The sequence below is a fragment of the Aegilops tauschii genome, chromosome 5, assembly GCF_002575655.3.
Source record: "Aegilops tauschii subsp. strangulata cultivar AL8/78 chromosome 5, Aet v6.0, whole genome shotgun sequence".
NCBI classification, from domain to species: domain Eukaryota; kingdom Viridiplantae; phylum Streptophyta; class Magnoliopsida; order Poales; family Poaceae; genus Aegilops; species Aegilops tauschii.
The window spans coordinates 17,787,846-17,808,943 of NC_053039.3; positions in this window are offsets into that span (position 1 = coordinate 17,787,846).

Below are 21,098 nucleotides of genomic sequence, written 5' to 3' on the forward strand. Positions count from 1 at the left end.
CAGGAGGAGCAGTGGCCAACGGCTTCGCTTTCGAAGCTCTTGGTGCAGTGGAGGGCTTCGAAGCCTTGGGTTTCCTCAGCTTCTTAGGCTTCGGTGCCGCAGGCGCTTCATCAGAATCAGCGTCATCGGCAGAGTGATCCATGGCAGCCCCTTGAACCATAATGTGAGTTATGAGACCTTCAAGGTTGTAGAAGGGCCCAACAATATTGGGTTCAGCATCGCGTGTGCCATCGGCACGAGGAGCAGAGGGACCTGGGTTGAAGTATAATCCTCGCGACTTCTTGTTCTCTTTGGCCGAGTTCTTGGCAAACTGAAAGTTGCGCTTGAACAGATTGTCGTCACGACACCATAGCAGCGAAGATGGGTCGGCATCAGGAGGCTGTGGTCCACGGACCATGCAAGGGTAGACCCTGAGCAATAGCTTCAGTTGTGGACCTGGGTGGAAGATTTTTGTACAAGATGTCCCCCCAGGGTCGCTTGATGGCATTCTTTTCAACATATTCATGGGTCACGAACCTGTACTTGAACCATTGCTCGGCCCAATATCTTTGAATCCACTGGATTCGTGTTTTTCACTGATTGTAATCCTCTTCTGTATCTGTCTTGTACAACTCATAGAGGTCAGGTGGCAAATCTCTTGATGTCCCCCCACGGCGCTGCCTGCCTCCCTTCCTTGCTGACTTATCTGTTGCCATGAAGTTCAGACTAAATGGCTTCAAAACTGTCAAAGGCTTCAGTCTGCTGGTCATACAGGAACTAGCTTCGGGAGAGTTGATATGATGCTGTAAGAATTCTGCAAATGAATGCAGACTATGAGAACCAAGGGATTCTCCCACGGAAATGTACCTGTGACAGCATTTGAGATGCGAGGGAAGGGGAAGAGGTCATATGCATTCTCAGAACATTTTTGAAGATAAGTCAGTTTAGAAGACATTGACCTCATAGCGCGAAGACATTCACTTATATGTTGAGAGTTGGTTCCAGATTTGTACGAATCCAAGAATAGGTACAAGTGAGGAATCTAACTACGTGTGAAGCATAAGTGAATATACTAGGCATATTTTGAGATGCAGAACAGGATAGATCCAAATTTGTGGCGGCAGAAACCACTTTTGGTAGAAAGGATGAATCTATCGGATCAAAAAGACGGGAAAAATAGAGTTTTAATTTACCACACGATGAACTGCTAGACGGAGTAGAAGATGAGGCCTAGCAGTTCAATCTTCCGTGCCCTAACTTGGCGACGGAGGACACCTACGGCGGCGGCGGAGAAGACGATGTCCGCGGCCGGCGTGAAGACCACATTGGTGAGGTCGCGACAGCTAAGCGCTTCGTCGCCGGCGTCGTCGAGAGCTATCAGTGGCCTTAGGGTTTTGACGAGGTGGAGAAGTGGAAGAAGGATTTTTTTACCGCGATGTGATGTGCATTTATAAGGAGAGGGACGGCACAGCGCAATTACGCAGGTGCCCCTGGCGGTTCACATATGAGGGACATGTGGCGAACATGCAACACATTGTGAATTGTTCCATGTTCCCACGCACGCCTGGACTGTCGGGTGGTCGTTCCGGCTTCTCCGGGTTTCAGGCAATAAGAATTGAGCATTTAAAACAGATTTAATGTTTGTCTCTGTATCTTCTGCTGACAAGGACGCGGAGAAGACATTCGACGGTTTTAACAGAATGCATATGATTTGGATAGATAGAGTTTGAGGTAGAAGCATAGAGAGGTTAGGGTCCGATCACATTCACTTAGTTCCAAAGATTCAAACGAGAAGACATAGCTATAAGTGAATGATGTAGAGGACAAAACACTAAAATATGTATATATCAGAATAAGACCAAATCAACATTGTGAAGATAAACATGAAGTCATGTTAATATTGAAGACAAACTAAATGCGAAGACTTAGCAAATGTAACGCCATGAGAAAAACACTTGAAAAGAAGAATTTGGTGGTGGCGTTACACACCGTATAGGAAGTATTAGACCCAGACACAGCGCACAATTATCGTGGCGCTACGAAGTCAAATTCTGCATTAATGTATTCACACTCAGAGTGTAAGTCTTCATTGATTGAAGACATACATTACTTCGTGTGTTGCACATCTAAGTCATCAACATGCATAAGTGTTAGGATGTGTGCCTGATCATAGGACATTCGAGGATTCCAAGATATTTAGCTCACACCGCAACTTGCAAAACCTTTTCTCATCCAAGGGCTTTGTGAAGATATCTGCCAATTGCTCTTCATTGTTGACGTGTATGATATCAATATCTTCCTTCATGACATGATCTCTGAGAAAGTGATGAAGAATTTCAATGTGCTTTGTCTTCAAGTGTTGAACTGGATTGTTGGCAATCTTGATGGCGCTTTCATTGTCGCAGTAAAGTCGTACTTCTTTCAGATGGATTCCATAGTCCTTGAGTGTTTGCTTCATCCATAGAAGCTGAGCGCAGCAAGATCGAGCAGCAATGTATTTAGATTCAGCAATGGAGAGTGATACACAGTTCTGCTTCTTTGAAGACCAACAGACAAGTGATCGTCCCAGAAAGTGACATGTGCCTGATGTAGACTTGCGATCCACCTTGTCACCAGCATAATCAGCATCTGAGAATCCAACTAGATCAAACTCTGAGCCCTTTGGATACCATAATCCTAATGTTGGGGTCTAAGCCAAATATCTTTGGTGCCGCTTGGAATCGAGCACACATGCAAACACTAAGCATGATATCTGGCCTAGATGCACATAAATAAAGTAAAGAACCAATCATGTAGCGGTATACCTTTTGATCGAACTCTTTACCATTGGCGTCGGGACCCAGATGACTCTTGGTTGGCATTGGCGTCGTGTAACCTTTGCAGTCTTGCATTCCAAACTTCTTCAGGCAGTCTTTGAGGTATTTCTCTTGAGAAATGAAGATGCCATTGCTTTGCTGACGAATTTGAAGACCAAGGAAGAACTTCAACTCACCCATCATGGACATCTGATATTGCTCTTGCATCATATGTCCAAATTCATCACTGTATTTCTGGTTGGTGCAGCCGAAGATAATGTCATCCACATATATTTGGCACACAAACAGTTCACCATCATATGTCTTCATGAAGAGTGTGGGATCCAGGGAACCAGGTTTGAAGCCTTTGCTCTTCAGGAAGTCTTTGAGTGTGTCATACCAAGCGCGAGGGGCTTGTTTGAGGCCATACAGTGCCTTGTTAAGCTTGTACACCATATCAGGATGTTTTGGATCTTCAAAGCCAGGAGGTTGTGCAGCATACACTTCTTCTTCAATCTTGCCGTTGAGAAATGCACTCTTCACATCCATTTGATACAGAAGGATGGTGTGATGATTTGCATAGGCTAGTAATATGCGAATAGCTTCAAGCCTAGCCACAGGAGCAAATGTTTCATCGAAGTCAATTCCTTCAACTTGAGTGTATCCCTGAGCAACGAGATGAGCCTTGTTTCTGACAACTTGACCATGCTCATCTTGCTTGTAGCGATATATCCATTTTGTGCCTATTATGTTGTGCTTGCGAGGGTCAGGACGCTTGACAAGTTCCCAGACATTGTTCAGTTTGAACTGTTGAAGCTCTTCTTGCATGGCTTGAATCCATTCAGGTTCCATGAAGGCTTCAGCAACTTTCTTGGGTTCAGAAATTGAGACAAATGCAAAGTGCCCACAGAAATTTGCTAGCTGCGTTGCTCTTGAACGAGTGAGTGGACCAGGCGCATTGATGCTATCAATTATCTTCTCAATCTGTACTTCATTTGCAACACGAGGATGAACTGGACGAAGATTTTGCTCTTGCTGATCATTGTCATCGTTAGAAGGATTGTCTTCAGGCTGAGCATTGTCTTCAGGTTGATTAGGTGCAGAAATGATAAGTTCCTCTTCAGGCTGTGCTTCAGATGGTATGATTTCTCCAGTTCCCATTAGCTTGATGGATTCACTAGGTGGAACTTCATCTAGCACATTTGGCAGGTGCTCTCTTTGCGAGCCATTAGTCTCATCAAACCGCACATCCACAGTTTCAACCACTTTATAGTGAAAGAGGTTGAAGACTCTGTAGGAGTGTGAATCCTTTCCGTAACCAAGCATAAAACATTCATGTGCTTTCGGTGCAAATTTTGAAGTGTGATGTGGATCCTTGATCCAGCACCTAGCACCAAATACTCTGAAGTAACTGACATTTGGCTTCTTACCAGTGAGGAGTTCATAGGATGTCTTCTTCAGAAGCTTGTGAAGATAAACACGGTTGATGACATGGCATGCAGTATCAATAGCTTCAGGCCAAAACTTTCTTGGAGTCTTGTATTCATCGAGCATCGTCCGTGCCATCTTAATGAGCGTTCTGTTCTTGCGCTCCACGATGCCATTCTGCTGAGGTGTGTACGGAGCTGAGAACTCATGAGTGATCCCCAATGTATCCAAGTAAAGGTCGAGGCCGGTGTTCTTGAACTCAGTGCCGTTGTCACTTCTGATATGCTTGATCTTGATGCCATAGTTGTTCATGGCACGGTTGGCGAAGCGTCTGAAGACATCCTGCACTTCAGTTTTGTAGAGAATTATGTGCACCCACGTATATCTTGAATAATCATCAACAATGACGAAGCCATAGAGACAAGCAGTAGTAGTGAGAGTAGAGTAGTGAGTAGGGCCAAATAAGTCCATATGTAGCAGCTCGAAGGGTTGAGATGTCGTCATGATTGTCTTCGAGGGATGCTTGGCCCTTGTCATCTTTCCAGCTTCGCAGGCACCGCACAAGTGATCCTTCTTGAACTTGATGCCCTCGATGCCTATGACATGCTTCTTCTTTGCGAGAGTGTGTAAGTTCCTCATGCCAGCATGCCCTAGCCTCCGATGCAAGAGCCAGCACTCTGAAGCTTTTGCTAGAAGACATATGCCAAGCTGTGGTCCTGCTGAGAAATCTACCATGTACAGATCATCTTTCCGATACCCTTCAAAGACTAGATACTTGTTAGATTCCATTAGTACAAGGCAACGATATTTTCCAAATATCACAATCATGTTCAAGTCACAAAGCATTGAGACGGACATTAAGTTGAAACCAAGGGATACAACAAGCATCACTTTATCCATGTGCTAATCCTTTGAGATTGCAACTCTACCTAGACCCAATACCTTGCTTTTACCAGTGTTAGCAAATGTGATGTGACTCTTGTCAGATGGACGTAAGGTTGAGTCCATGAGAATACTTCGATCACCAGTCATATGATTAGTGCATCCGCTATCCATAATCCATTCTGAAGCATGAGGTGTCATACCCTATAGTACAGTTAGGGCGATAGGCTTCACCAAGAGTATTGTGAAGCATAAACATTTGACGGGCAAGAGGATTATCAAAGCTCAGATCAAGATTAGGACTGATAGGATGATTGGCAAGCGATTCAGGAACAAAATACATAGTAAGACCATTTGGGCATTTGATCTTGCGCCCTACAAGATGTTTTAGGTCCCCAGCATTAGCATCAGACGCCTTTGATTTCCGGCTGGAGACCTTTCCCTGCAAAAGAAAGTTAATTCTTCTTAACCACCAACATCTTCAGCGGTGGCTTAGAAGCAACGAGTCTAAGTGCAGCATCTGAGAACTTCGGCTTTGGAGCCCCAGCAAATAGCCTTGCAGGAGACGAATGATACTCATATGAATAAGCAGAAAAGTTCTTATTTTTATGAACATAGCGGTTTGAAGACACACGCTCATATTCATAAGTTTGAGTACGATTTCCCTGCAAAACATCGTTAGGGTGACTCAGTTGAGTCCTGTATCTGTATGAAGCCTTTGGACCATATGAAGCTTTTGGTCTGGGATTTGTCTTCTTCCCAGGCAGTGTCATGATGACATTCACAGAAAGATTCTCAAGACAACTCTTGGGGTCCCAGATCTTCTTCATAGGTGGCCCGTTTGAGGGAGTCCTGGATTAGCGGGTCCTCGGACAGCCGGACTATATCCTTTGGCCGGACTGTTGGACTATGAAGATACAAGATTGAAGACTTCGTCCCGTGTCCGGATGGGACTCTCCTTGGCGTGGAAGGCAAGCTTGGCAATACGGATATGTAGATCTCCTCCCTTGTAACCGACTATGTGTAACCCTATCCCCCTCCGCTGTCTATATAAACCGGAGGGTTTAGTCCGTAGGACAACAACAATCATACCATAGGTTAGCTTCTAGGGTTTAGCCTCTACGATCTCGTGGTAGATCAACTCTTGTAATACTCGTATCATCAAGATCAATCAAGCAGGAAGTAGGGTATTACCTCCATCGAGAGGGCCCGAACCTAGGTAAACATCGTGTCCCCCGCCTCCTATTACCATCCGCCTTAGACGCACAGTTCGGGACCCCCTACCCGAGATCCGCCGGTTTTGACACCGACATTGGTGCTTTCATTGAGAGTTCCACTACGCCGTCACCGTGAGGCTAGATGGCTCCTTCGATCATCGACAATGATGCGATCCAGGGTGAGGTTTTCCTTCCCGGACAGATCTTCGTATTCGGCGGCTTCGCACTGCGGGCCAACTCGCTTGGCCATCTGGAGCAGATCGATAGCTACGCCCCTGGCCATCAGGTCAGGTTTGGAAACTTGAACTACACTGCTGACATCCGCGGAGACTTGATCTTCGACAGATTCGAGCCCATGTCAGGTGCGCCGCACAATCAGGACGAGCATGATCTAGCTCTGCCGTCGGACAGTGTTCGGGAGATCACACCTGCGACCACTCCGGCCCTTGATCTGGAACAAATTGCGCCATCCGAGGACGGGTGGATGGACCCTGCCACGGAGGCCTCACACTCAGTGGCGATAGAGCCGAATACTGACTTCACCTCCTACGGGACCCGTGTTGCCGAACTGTTGGATTCGTCCCCGGCCACGGGCTCCGAGCCGCCTGCGTCCGTCCCCGTCGAATCCGATTGGGCACCGATCATGGAGTTTACCTCCGCGGATATCTCTCAGCACTTGCCTTTTGGCGATGTGCTAAATTCATTAAGGTCTCTCTCCTTGTCAGGGGAACCTTGGCCGAACTATGTCCGGCTAGATTGGGATGCGGACTACGAAGAAATTCGCTGCCCACCCACCACCCACTTAGTAGCCACTGTCGATGATTTAATCGACATGCTCGATTTCGGCTCCAAGGACATCGACGGTACGGACGACGATGCGGGAGATGAACAGGAACCACTGCCCACAGGGCACTGGACTGACACTTCATCACACGATATATATATATATATGGTGGATACACCCAAAGAAAACAATGACGAGGAACGGAAGGATGCAGTGAAGGATAGCTCCCTTCAGAAGCAACCAAAGCGATGGCGTAGGCGTTGCTCCAAATCCCGCCTCGGCAAGAACAGCGATAATAGCGCAAGACAAAATAACACCCCGGTCGACTCCAGAGGAAACGGCGACCACATTGACCCAGCAATAGAACAGGATGAGCCAGCGAACGGTGAACATAGTACGGAGCCGCTGTCCGATCAGGGCGACGCCGAGGATAAAGCTAATCCACCTCTCTCCGAAGAGGAAAACAGTCCGGACGATGATGCACACATCATCCCGGGAGGGCACTTGGAAAAGAGAACCTCCGCAGAAGGCTTATCGCCATCACGAGGAGTCTGAAGAAGCAGAAGCAAAGGAATAAGGCCGCGCAGAATACGCTGAACAGTAGATGGAACAAAGTGCTCGACACTGAAGAAAAGTATGGTGGTAGTGACCACACAAAGAGCTATCCAAAGCGCTGGCTGTTGCCTGAATTCGATGATGAGGCCTTAGAGCCCACACAGCCCAAAAACAAAATGGCCGACCCGTCGGATCGACCACCTCGTGGCTGCGATAGAGGGGCTAACAAGGCCGTACATAAGTCAGCACACGATTCATGTGAGGACTTGCATCAGAAGGCCGGCGTGACCAGATCCATCTATGGATCTAGGAAGCGCGCTCCAGCGCACAACCAAAACCGAACACTACAACCGTCAGAACGCCATGCCACATCCAAATACAGGGGTGCCGCACACCCCCTATGTTTCACCGATGAGGTGCTGGATCACGAATTTCCAGAAGGATTCAAACCCGTGAACATAGAGGCGTACGACGGAACGATAGACCCTGGGGTCTGGATTGAGGACTTTATCCTCCATATCCATATGGCTTGCGGAGACGATCTCCACGCCATCAAGTACTTGCCCCTCAAGCTGAAAGGACCAGCTCGGCACTGGCTGAAGAGCCTCCCCGGAAATTCAATTGGAAGCTGGGAGGAGCTTGAGGATGCTTTCATGGCTAATTTTCAAGGGACCTATGTCCGCCTCCGGATGCAGACGATTTAAGTCATATAATTCAACAGCCCGGAGAGTCAGCCCGAAAGCTTTGGAACAGATTTCTCACTAAGAAGAACCAAATAGTCGACTGCCCGGACGCCGAAGCCTTAGCAGCTTTCAAACACAGCGTCCGAGATGAGTGGCTCGCCAGACACCTCAGCCAAGAAAAACCGAGAATAATGGCAGCCCTAACAAGCCTCATGACCCGCTTTTGCGCAGGTGAAGATAGCTGGCTAGCCTGTAGTAGCACCAGCGACCCAGGCACATCCGAAGTCAGGGATGGCAATGGAAAACCACGACGCAGTAAAAGCAAGCGTCGAAATAACAAAGACAGCCCAGACAACACGGCGGTAAACGCCGGATTCATGGGCTCTCGACCCGGTCAGCGGAAAAAGCTTTTCAAAAGCAGCAGAGATGGACAGTCCAGCCTAAACAAGATTCTAGACAAATTATGTCAGATTCATGGCACCCCCGATAAACCTGCAAATCACACCCACAGAGAATACTGGGTCTTCAAGCAGGGCGGTAAGCTAAACGCCGAACACAAGGGGAGGAAGACACCAAGTGAAGACGAGGACGAGCCTCACCAGCAAAGCACTGGGGGACAGAAAAAATTCCCACCAGAGGTCAAAACAGTGAACATGATTCACGTGACGAAGAGGAGAAGCAAACAGGCACTCCGAGACACACGCGCCGTAGAGCCCGTCACCCCTAAGTTCAACCCCTGGTCGGCCTGCCCGATCACTTTGGATCGTAGGGATCACCGGACAAGTATCCGGCACGGAGGATTGGCTGCCTTGGTGTTAGACCCATAATCAACGCATACCATCTCACACGAGTCCTTATGGACGGCGGCAGTAGTCTTAATCTGATATATCAGGACACAGTCCGCAAAATGGGGATAGACCCGACAAGAATCAGCCATAGTAATACCACCTTTAAGAGAGTAATACCAGACCCAGAGGCCCGATGTACGGGCTCTCTAGTGCTAGAGGTTGTATTCGGTTCTCCCGACAACTTCCGAAGCAAAAAGTTAACCTTCGACATCGCTCCATTCCGAAGTGGCTATCAAGCACTACTCGGAAGAGCAGCTTTTGCTCGTTTTAATGCAGTACCGCATTACGCTTCTCTTAAGCTTAAGATGCCCGGTCCACATGGCATCATCACTATTAGCGGAAATATCGAGCGTGCCTTACGCGCGGAAGAACGTGTGGCGGCTTTAGCAGCTGAACACTAAACGGCCTCTCCAACCAGAATAAATGATCGGTCGTCAAGACCGCGGACACGGCTAGACGAGTCCAGCGCATCATTAGTTGTAACAGCTTAGACATACCTAGGATTGGTTCGATGGATTTACCCTCATAGGTGGTACTAGGGGCTTCCTGCATGTAAAAGGACTACACTTTGGCTCGACCTTACTTATCTTGATTTTTAATGGTTTATTGAGAATAACCAAATTTTCACACGACAACTTTCACCTAAGTTCTTCTCTTTTACAGATGGTAATCGTGCTACACCCTTCCAGGATACGGCACAATGGAGACACAGGCGTAGACATGCAGCAGGGCCCCGCTCAAAGGTTTCTTTTTAGATTAAGACCCTGCATAAACCTTTTTTACTGTCTCTTGTTGCTTCACATCCTCCGGATACTTAGCATAAACGAGAGCGATGCTGACGTTATTGGCATTTCGGTACGTCAGAATGATGCCCGTACCTGGACACTCAGGGATCATTATAAAGGGCGTTATTCAGCCCGGTATATGTTGTAAAGACCGAATACCTTAGGGAGTGTTCGGCGTCGCGAGTTTGGCCTTATATGCATCAGCTCCGAATCATGTCTTTGGTCAAATGTTGGGTTTGCCCGGCTCCCGTGTTTTGCTACCTTACGTTCTGCTCTATCGGCTAAGGTGGCACAGGGAGAACTACTGCGATTGTGCCCTGGTTCATCCGGACGAGCACCTCAGTAGAGAAAGCCGAAAACTGACTGTCATGATAAAGCGCGAGACTGGTCAACCACTCGATGACTTAACGGAATCTTCAGGATTCCTCCGCATTAACGAAGGGCCATTTCCCGGTCATGTATGTACGCGCCCCGTATTCAGATGAGCGCGGAGGTACTAGGGGCTATATAGTAGTCCCACCGTCAAACTGTTGGAAATATGCCCTAGAGGCAATAATAAATTGGTTATTATTATATTTCCTTGTTCATGATAATCGTTTATTATCCATGCTAGAATTGTATTGATTGGAAACTCAGATACATGTGTGGATACATAGACAACACCATGTCCCTACTAAGCCTCTAGTTGACTAGCTCGTTGATCAATAGATGGTTACGGTTTCCTGACCATGGACATTGGATGTCGTTGATAACGGGATCACATCATTAGGAGAATGATGTGATGGACAAGACCCCAATCCTAATCCTAGCACAAGATCGTGTAGTTCGTTTGCTCAGAGCTTTTCTAATGTCGGATACCGTAGGAATGCTTTGGGTGTACCAAACGTCACAACGTGGGTGGCTATAAAGGTGCACTACAGGTATCTCCGAAAGTGTCTGTTGGGTTGGCACGAATCGAGACTGGGATTTGTCACTCCGTGTAAACGGAGAGGTATCTCTGGGCCCACTCGATAGGACATCATCATAATGTGCACAATGTGACCAAGGAGTTGATCACGGGATGATGTGAGTTACAGAAAGAGTAAAGAGACTTGCCGGTAACGAGATTGAACAAGGTATCGGGATACCGACGATCGAATCTCGGGCAAGTAACATACCGATAGACAAAGGGAATTGTATACGGGATTGATTGAATCCTCGACATCGTGGTTCATCCGATGAGATCATCGTGGAACATGTGGGAGCCAACATGGGTATCCAGATCCCACTGTTGGTTATTGGCCGGAGAACATCTCGGTCATGTCTGCATGGTTCCCGAACCCGTAGGGTCTACACACTTAAGGTTCGGTGATGCTAGCGTTATAGAGATATTAGTATGCGGTAACCCGAAAGTTGTTCGGAGTCCCGGATGAGATCCCGGACGTCACGAGGAGTTCCGGAATGGTCCGGAGGTAAAGATTTATATATGGGAAGTCTTATTTTGGTCGCCGGAAAAGTTTCGCACTCTATCGGTATTGCATCGGGAGTGCCGAAAGGGGTCCGGGGGTCCACCAAGGGGGTCCACCAGCCCCAGGGGGCCACATGGGCTGTAGGGGGTGCGCCTTGGCCTATATGGGCCAAGGGCACCAACCCCAAGAGGCCCATGCGCCAAGAGATAAGGAAAAGGGAGAGTCCTAAAGGGGGAAGGCACCTCCGAGGTGCCTTGGGGAGGAAGGACTCCTCCCTGGCCGCACTCCATCAACCCCGTTCTCTTGAACGCTTCCGCTCGCGATCTACAAGGGCATGTAGATTCACTCCCCTTCCCCTCGTTGCTAGATTACTCCATAGATTGATCTTGGTGATGCGTAGAAAATTTTGAATTTCTGCTACGTTCCCCTGCAGTGGCATCATGAGCTAGGTCTATGCGTAGTTTCTATGCACGAGTAGAACACAAAGTAGTTGTGGGCGTCGATGTTGTCAATTCTTCTTGCCGCTACTAGTCTTATCTTGTTTCGGCGGCATTGTGGGATGAAGCGGCCCGGACCGACCTTACACGTACACTTACGTGAGACAGGTTCCACCGACTGACATGCACTAGTTGCATAAGGTGGCTAGCGGGTGTCTGTCTCTCCCACTTTAGTCGGAACGGATTCGATGAAAAGGGTCCTTATGAAGGGTAAATAGAAATTGGCATATCACGTTGTGGTTTTACATAGGTAAGTAACGTTCTTGCTAGAAACCTATACAAGCCACGTAAAAACTTGCAACAACAATTAGAGGACGTCTAACTTGTTTTTGCAGCATGTGCTATGTGATGTGATATGGCCAGAAGATGTGATGAATGATATATGTGATGTATGAGATTGATCATATTCTTTTAATAGGAATCACGACTTGCATGTCGATGAGTATGACAACCGGCAGGAGCCATAGGAGTTGTCTTTATTTTTTGTATGACCCGCGTGTCATTGAATAACGCCATGTAAATTACTTTACTTTATTGCTAAGCGCGTTAGCCATAGAAGTAGAAGTAATCGTTGGCGTGACAACTTCATGAAGACACAATGATGGAGATCATGATGATGGAGATCATGGTGTCATGCCGGTGACAAAGATGATCATGGTGCCCCGAAGATGGAGATCAAAGGAGCAAAATGATATTGGCCATATCATGTCTCTATTTGATTGCATGTGATGTTTATCATGTTATGCATCTTATTTGCTTAGAACGACGGTAGTAAGTAAGATGATCCCTCACTAAAATTTCAAGAGAAATGTTCCCCCTAACTGTGCACCGTTGCGAAGGTTCGTTGTTTCGAAGCACCACGTGATGATCGGGTGTGATAGATTCTAACGTTCGAATACAACGGGTGTTGACGAGCCTAGCATGTACAGACATGGCCTCGGAACACATGCGAAACACTTAGGTTGACTTGACGAGCCTAGCATGTACAGACATGGCCTCGGAACACAAGAGATCGAAAGATCGAACATGAGTCGTATAGTAGATGCGATCAACATGGAGATGTCCACCGATGATGACTAGTCCGTCTCACGTGATGATCGGACACGGCCTAGTTTGACTCGGATCATGTATCACTTAGATGACTAGAGGGATGTCTATCTGAGTGGGAGTTCATTAATCAGATGAACTTCATTATCATGAACATAGTCAAAAGGTCTTTGCAAATTATGTCATACGCTTTAGTTCTACTGTTTAAGATATGTTCCTAGAGAAAAATTTAGTTGAAAGTTGGTAGTAGCAATTATGCGGACTGGGTCCGTAAACTGAGGATTGTCCTCATTGCTGCACAGAAGTCTGATGTCCTTAATGCACCGCTCGGTGTGCTGAACCTCAGCGTCGTCTTTGGATGTTGGGAAACATCTGACATACACGTTTTGATGACTACGTGATAGTTCAGTGCGTAATGCTAACGGTTTAAAATTGTGGCACCAAAGACGTTCTTGAAACGTCGCAGAACATGTGAGATGTTCCGAAGACTGAAATTGGGATTTCGGACTAGTGCCCACGTCAAGAGGTATGAGACCTCTGACAAGTTTCTTAAGCCTGCAAACTAAGGGAGAAAAGCTCAATCGTTGAGCATGTGCTCAGATTGTCTGAGTACCACAATCGCTTGAATCGAGTGGGAGTTAATCTCCCAGATGAGATAGTGATGGTTCTCCATAGTCACTGCCACCAAGCTAGTAGAGCTTCGTGATGAACTATAACATATCAGTGATAGTTATGATGATCCTTGAGCTATTCGCGATGTTTGACACCGCAAGAGTAGAAATCAAGAAGGAGCATCAATTGTTGATGGTTAGTAAAACCACTAGTTTAAGAAGGGCAAGGGCAAAAGGGATACTTCATGAAACAGCAAGTCGTTTGCTGCTCTAGTGAAGAATCCCAAGGTTGAACCCAAACCCGAGACTAAGTGCTTCTGTAATGAGGGGAACGGTCACTGAAGCAGGACTACCCTAGATACTTTGTAGATGAGAAGGCAGGCAAGGTCGACAGAAGTATATTGGATATACATTATATGAATGTGTACTTTACTAGTACTCCTAGCAGCACCAGGGTATTAGATACCGGTTCGGTTGCTAAGTGTTAGTAACTCGAAATAAAAGCTGCGGAATAAATGGAGACTGGCTAAAGGTGAGATGACGATGTGTGTTGGAAGTGTTTCCAAGGTTGATGTGATCAAGCATCGCATGCTCCCTCTACTATCGAGATTTGGTGTTTGCGTTAAGCATGATTGGATTATGTTTATCGCAATACGGTTATTCACTTAAGGAGAATAATGGTTACTCTGTTTATTTGAATAATACCTTCAATGGTCTTGCACCTAAAATGAATCTCGATCGTAGTGATACACATGTTCATGCCAAAAGATATAAGATAGTAATGATAGTACCACATACTTGTGGCACTGCCACTTGAGTCATATTGGTATAGAAACGCATGAAGAAGCTCCATGTAGATGGATCTTTGGACTCACTCGTTTTTGAAAAGAATGAGACATGCGAACCATGTCTATTGGTATATATGCATGAAGAAACTCCATGCAGATGGATCGTTTGGACTCACTTGATTTTGAATCACTTGAGACATGCAAATCATACCACATGGGCAAGATGACTGAATGGCCTCGTTTTCAGTAAGATGGAACAAGAGAGCAACTTGTTGGATGTAATACATTTTGATGTGTGCAGTCCAATGAGTGCTGAGGCATGCAGTGGATATCGTTAAGTTCTTACTTCACAGATGATTTGAGTAGATGTTGAGTGTATTTACTTGATGAAACACAAGTCTGGATTATTGAAAGGTTCAAGTAATTTCAGAGTGAAGTTGAAGATCGTCGTGACAAGAGGATAAAATGTCTGTGATATGATCATAGAGATGAGTATCTGAGTTACGAGTTTGGCACACAATTAAGACATTGTGGAAAGTGTTTCACAATTAATACCGCCTGGAACACCATAGTGTGATGGTCTGTCCGAACATCATAACTGCACCCTATTGGTTATGGCGCATACCATGATGTCCCTTATCGAATTACCACTATCGTTTACGGGTTAGGCATTAGAGACAACCGCATTCACTTTAAAAAGGGGCACCACGCAATTCCGTTGAGACGACACCGTTTAGAGAAACCTAAGTTGTCGTTTCTTAAAAGTTTGGGGCTGCGATGCTTATGTGAAAAAGTTTCAAGCTGATAAGCTCGAACCCAAAGTGGATAAATGCGTCTTCATAGAATACCCAAAAACAGTTGGATATACCTCCTATTTCAGATCTGGAAGCAAAAGTAATTGCTTCTAGAAACGGGTCCTTTCTCGAGGAAAAGTTTCTCTCGAAAGAATTGAGTGGGAGGATGGTGGAGACTTGATAAGGTCATTGTACCGTCACTTCAACTAGTGTGTAGCAGGGCATAGGAAGTTGTTCCTGTGGCACCTACACCAATTGAAGTGGAAGCTTATGATAGTGATCATGAAACTTCGGATCAAGTCACTACCAAACCTCGTAGGACGACGAGGATGCGTGCTACTTCGGAGTGGTACGTGATCCTGTCTGAGATATCATGTTGTTGGACAATACTGAACCTACGAGCTATGGAGAAGCGATGGTGGGCCCATATTCCGACAAATGGTTAGAAGCCATGAAATCCGAGATAAATGGAACTTTGAGAAGAAGACGGACGTGGACGGCAATGTTACCGTCTACGAAGCTCGACTTGTGGCAAAGAGTATTTTCACAAGTTCAAGGAGTTGACTACGATGAGATTTTCTCATCCGTAGCGATGCTTAAGTCTGTCGGAATCATGTTAGCATTAGCTGCATTTATGAAATCTGGCAGATGGATGTCAAAACAAGTTTCCTTACCAGTTTTCGTAAGGAAAGGTTGTATGTGATACAATCAGAAAGGTTTTGTCGATCCTAAGGATGCTAAAAGGTATGCTAGCTCCAGCGATCCTTCCATGGATTGGAGCAAGCATCTCGGAGTCAGAATATACGCTTTGATGGAGTGATCAAATTTTTTGGGTTTATACAAAGTTTGTTAGAAACTTGTATTTACAATAAAGTGAGTGGGAGCGCTACAACATTTCTGATAAGTATATGTGAATGACATATTGTTGATCCGAAATGATGTAAAATTTCTGGAAAGCATAAAGGGTTGTTTGAAAGGAGTTTTTCAAAGGAAGACCTAGATAAAGCTGCTTACATATTGGGCATCAAGATCTATAGAGATAGTTCAAGACGCCCGATGATACTTTCAAAGAACGCACACCTTGACATGATTTTGAAAGAGTTCAAAATAGATCAGCAAAGAAGGAGTTCTTGGCTGTGTTACAAGGTGTGAGTATTGAGTAAGACTCAAGACCTGACCACAGCAGAAGAGAGAGAAAGGACGAAGGTCGTCCCCTATGCTTCAGACGTAGGCTCTACAGTATGCTATGTTGTGTACCGCACATGGAGTGTGCCTTGCCATGAGTTGGTCAAGGGGTACAATAGTGATCCGGGAAAGGATCACATGACAGCGGTCGAACTTATCCTTAGTATCTAGTGGACTAAGGAATTTTCTCGATTATGGAGGTGAAAAGGAGTTCGTCGTAAAGGTTTACGTCGATGCGAACTTTGACACTAATCCGGATGACTCTGAGTAGTAAACCGGATTCGTATAGTAGAGCAGATACTTGAAATGGCTCCAAGTAGCGTGTGGTAGCATCCACAAGATGACATAGATATTCGTAAAGCACACACGGATCTGAAAGGTTCAGACCCGTTGACTAATAACCTCTCTCACAAGCATAACATGATCAAACCAGAACTCATTGAGTGTTAATCACATAGTGATGTGAACTAGATTGGTGACTCTAGTAAACTCTTTGGATGTTGGTCACATGGTGATGTGACCTATGAGTGTTAATCACATGGTGATGTGGACTAGATTATTGACTCTAGTGCAAATGGGAGACTGTTGGAAATATGCCCTGGAGGCAATAATAAATTGGTTATTATTATATTTCCTTGTTCATGATAATCGTTTATTATCCATGCTAGAATTGTATTGATTGGAAACTCAGATACAAGTTTGGATACATAGACAACACCATGTCCCTAGTAAGCCTCTAGTTGACTAGCTCGTTGATCAATAGATGGTTATGGTTTCCTGACCATGGACATTGGATGTCGTTGATAACGGGATCACATCATTAGGAGAATGATGTGATGGACAAGACCCCAATCCTAAGCCTAGCACAAGATCGTGTAGTTCGATTGCTCAGAGCTTTTCTAATGTCAAGTATCATTTCTTTAGACCATGAGATTGTGCAACTCCCGGATACCGTAGGAATGCTTTGGGTGTACCAAACGTCACAACGTAACTGGGTGGCTATGAAGGTGCACTACAGGTATCTCCGAAAGTGTCTGTTGGGTTGGCACGAATCGAGACTGGGATTTGTCACTCCGTGTAAACGGAGAGGTATCTCTGGGCCCACTCGGTAGGACATCATCATAATGTGCACAATGTGACCAAGGAGTTGATCACGGGATGATGTGAGTTACGGAACGAGTAAAGAGACTTGCCGGTAACGAGATTGAACAAGGTATCGGGATACCGACGATCGAATCTCGGGCAAGTAACATACCGATAGACAAAGGGAATTGTATACGGGATTGATTGAATCCTCGACATCGTGGTTCATCCGATGAGATCATCGTGGAACATGCGGGAGCCAACATGGGTATCCAGATCCCGCTGTTGGTTATTGGCCGGAGAACATCTCGGTCATGTCTGCATGGTTCCCGAACCCGTAGGGTCTACACACTTAAGGTTCGGTGATGCTAGGGTTATAGAGATATTAGTATGCGGTAACCCAAAAGTTGTTCGGGGTCCCGGATGAGATCTCGGACGTCACGAGGAGTTCCGGAATGGTCCGGAGGTAAAGATTTATATATGGGAAGTCTTATTTTGGTCGCCGGAAAAGTTTCGCACTTTATCGGTATTGTACCGGGAGTGCCGAAAGGGGTCCGGGGGTCCACCAAGGGGGTCCACCAGCCCCGGGGGGGCACATGGGCTGTAGGGGGTGCGCCTTGGCCTATATGGGCCAAGGGAACCAGCCCCAAGAGGCCCATGCGCCAAGAGATAAGGAAAAGGGAGAGTCCTAAAGGGGGAAGGCACCTCCGAGGTGCCTTGGGGAGGAAGGACTCCTCCCTGGCCGCACCCTTCCTTGGAGGAAGGGCCAAGGCTATGCCCCCCCTCTCCCTTGGCCCTATATATAGTGGGGGGGGGAGGGAGGGCAGCAATACCCAAGCCCTGGCGCCTCCCTCTCCCTCCCGTGACACATCTCCCTCCTCCCGCAGCGCTTGGCGAAGCCCTGTTGGAATCCCGCTACTTCCACCACCACGCCGTCGTGCTGTTGGATCTCCATCAACCTCTCCTCCCCCTTGCTGGATCAAGAAGGAGGAGACGTCGCTGCTGGATCAAGAAGGAGGAGACGTGTGTTGAACGCGGAGGTGCCGTCCGTTCGGCGCTAGGATCATCGGTGATTTGGATCACGACGAGTACGACTCCATCAACCCCGTTCTCTTGAACGCTTCCGCTCGCGATCTACAAGGGTATGTAGATGCACTCCCCTTCCCCTTGTTGCTAGATTACTCCATAGATTGATCTTGGTGATGCGTAGAAAATTTTGAATTTCTGCTACGTTCCCCTGCACAAACTCCTATGGCTAAGTGAAAGTGTTAAAGCAATATAGTCCGATTGCCTCGTTCACTGCGCTATCACCTCCTTAATGGACCAAGACGTTGGATCAAGTGTGACTACGCGTTTTTGCGAACACCCCCGCATTATATGCGTGGGGGCTGAAGCCGACAACTGCAAATTTTCAGGTTATATACATATATACATAAACGGCCGCACAGGAGGCGTCATAATACTTTCAGGCAAAAGTATAAACACAGCCTTTATAATATAATAGCATTGTTTTTACAATCGGGATACATGTCACTTGAACATGATACTCTTCGAGCACTGAGCCTCTATTACACGAGCGCCTTCTAGGACTTCTTCAAAATAGTGCTCGACCGGGACCTGGCCTGCGGTCGGGCCTCGAGTTGCAGTCGCGGTGGCCTCCATCTCCGCCCAGTATGTCTTAACACGGGCAAGAGCCATCCGCGCACCCTCTATGCATGCCAACCTTTTTATAGCGTCAATTTGCGGCACAGCGCCAAGGAATCGTTGCACTAGACAAAAATAACTATTCGGCCTCGGTCCCTCCGGCCAAAGGTGATCCACGACTGACCTCATAGCAAGTCCGGACAACCTATGGAGCTCGGCCCACTCGGCCATTTGTTCATTTAACAGCAGCGGACACGTTGGAGTGCTGAACTGTGACCAGAACAACCTTTCCACTACATGATCATCCTGATCTTTGAAAAACTTTGTCGCATCAGTGGAACTTGCTGCTAAATCCATGTATGCGTCTGCAGAACTCCATAATTTATCCTGAGGGGCATACTTCGGGTCTCCAAACCTCGTCCGCAACAAAAAGGGCTTCCCAGCCGTGATATCTCTGGCTTGACGGAGTTCCTCCTTCGCCACTCTGACTTGCGAGCAGGTTTCTTTGGCCGCTTCCATGACCTCCTCCAGGTCCGCCGCCTTCGCTCGGCTTTCCTTTTCAAGAAGCTCATACCGGCCGGCGGCATCTTTCAGCTCAACAGCCATCTTGGCTATTTTCTCTTTGCTCTGGCAATGCATAGCCTGTTTGGCCCTTAGCTCTTCGACCGCCTTCAGGGCGGCCGCATCACTCTTCCTGGCTTGTTCCTTGGCCCGGGCAAGTTCCGCCCGAAGGGTCTCCACTACAACAGCTCCATCTGCAGTCACAGCATAATATAGATACTAGCATCATGCTCCTCTTAATATGTGTTGATCATAGGAGAATACATACCCTGTGCCTCGTCAAGCCGCTTGTTTACAAGCACGATGTCGGCATCTGCCGCATCAAGTTGCCGCATCAGTTCGGCAAATGCACCAGTCCGGCTAGCCACCGGACCCTCGGCCGCCTGCACGTAAAGGCAGCGCGGTTATTACCTGGGACTATGATCCTCTAGTTGCCGTCTTGTTCGACAGCAACCAGAGTCTTAGGGGCTACTATCTGCATAGGGCACACCTAGCGTGTGCGGTACCGTCAAAATATATATTACTTTGCGTACCTCAAAGCCTCTCAGCAGGCTCATAAAAGCTTCATGCAACCCGCTTTCGGCGGATGAAATCCTCTCAACTACCGTACCCATTAGCGTATGATGCGCTTCTGAGATAGCCTCTCACTCCAGAAGATTCATCAGTGCGTCTGGTCGCGCACCAGACGGTCCCGGACTCTTTCTGTTGCTCTCCTTAGGAACCGGATACTCCGGACTTCGGGTGGCCGAAGGGTTACCTTCTGGCCTTGACGGATCAGGAGAAACCCTCCATGACGACACCTCAGGGTCGTCCGCTTCCTGAGGCGTGGAGGCATCGGGAGGCGTTTCGCTCTCCATCATCTCCGGAAGAAGATCCCCCGAAGATGAACTCTGTCGAGAAGGTCTACGATCCGGACTGCAAGGCATATGTCTCGGTTATCATTCTTAGAGATGAAGCAGGATATATTTATCGAAAGTACTTTTGTTTACTCACACCTCGGTGGAGGGCTAGTCCCCTTGCAGGTACTGTACGGTAATGATGCCCTCCGGGGTAGGACCCCCTGACAAAGGTTTCTTCCCTCGCTTGGAGACCATTACTTACAAGTCTTCAGAGGCGGTCCTCTTCCTTCCCTAGGGAGAGGGAATTTTAGACTCTTCCCCCCGGTTATCCTCCTTTGCGGAGCCACTAATTCCCCCGGTTTGGATGAATAGTGAGTGAGGCTCGCTCTTGGCTTCTTTGTTCCTCCCTTTATCTTCCCCTGATGGCGCTTGATAAGGCGCAAGCTCAAGCATCCTAGCTAGTACAGGAACTGGTGAGCCCTCGGGAATGGGGACGGACACCTGATCATCTTCGCCTTTTTTATCCAGTCCTGGTCAAAAGGCGACATTTCAGAATGATGTTGTGATAAATTAAAAGACAACGTGTTCGGCCACGGAATTACTTACTTGAGTGTCTGGACGATTGCAGTTCAGACCCGCATCCTC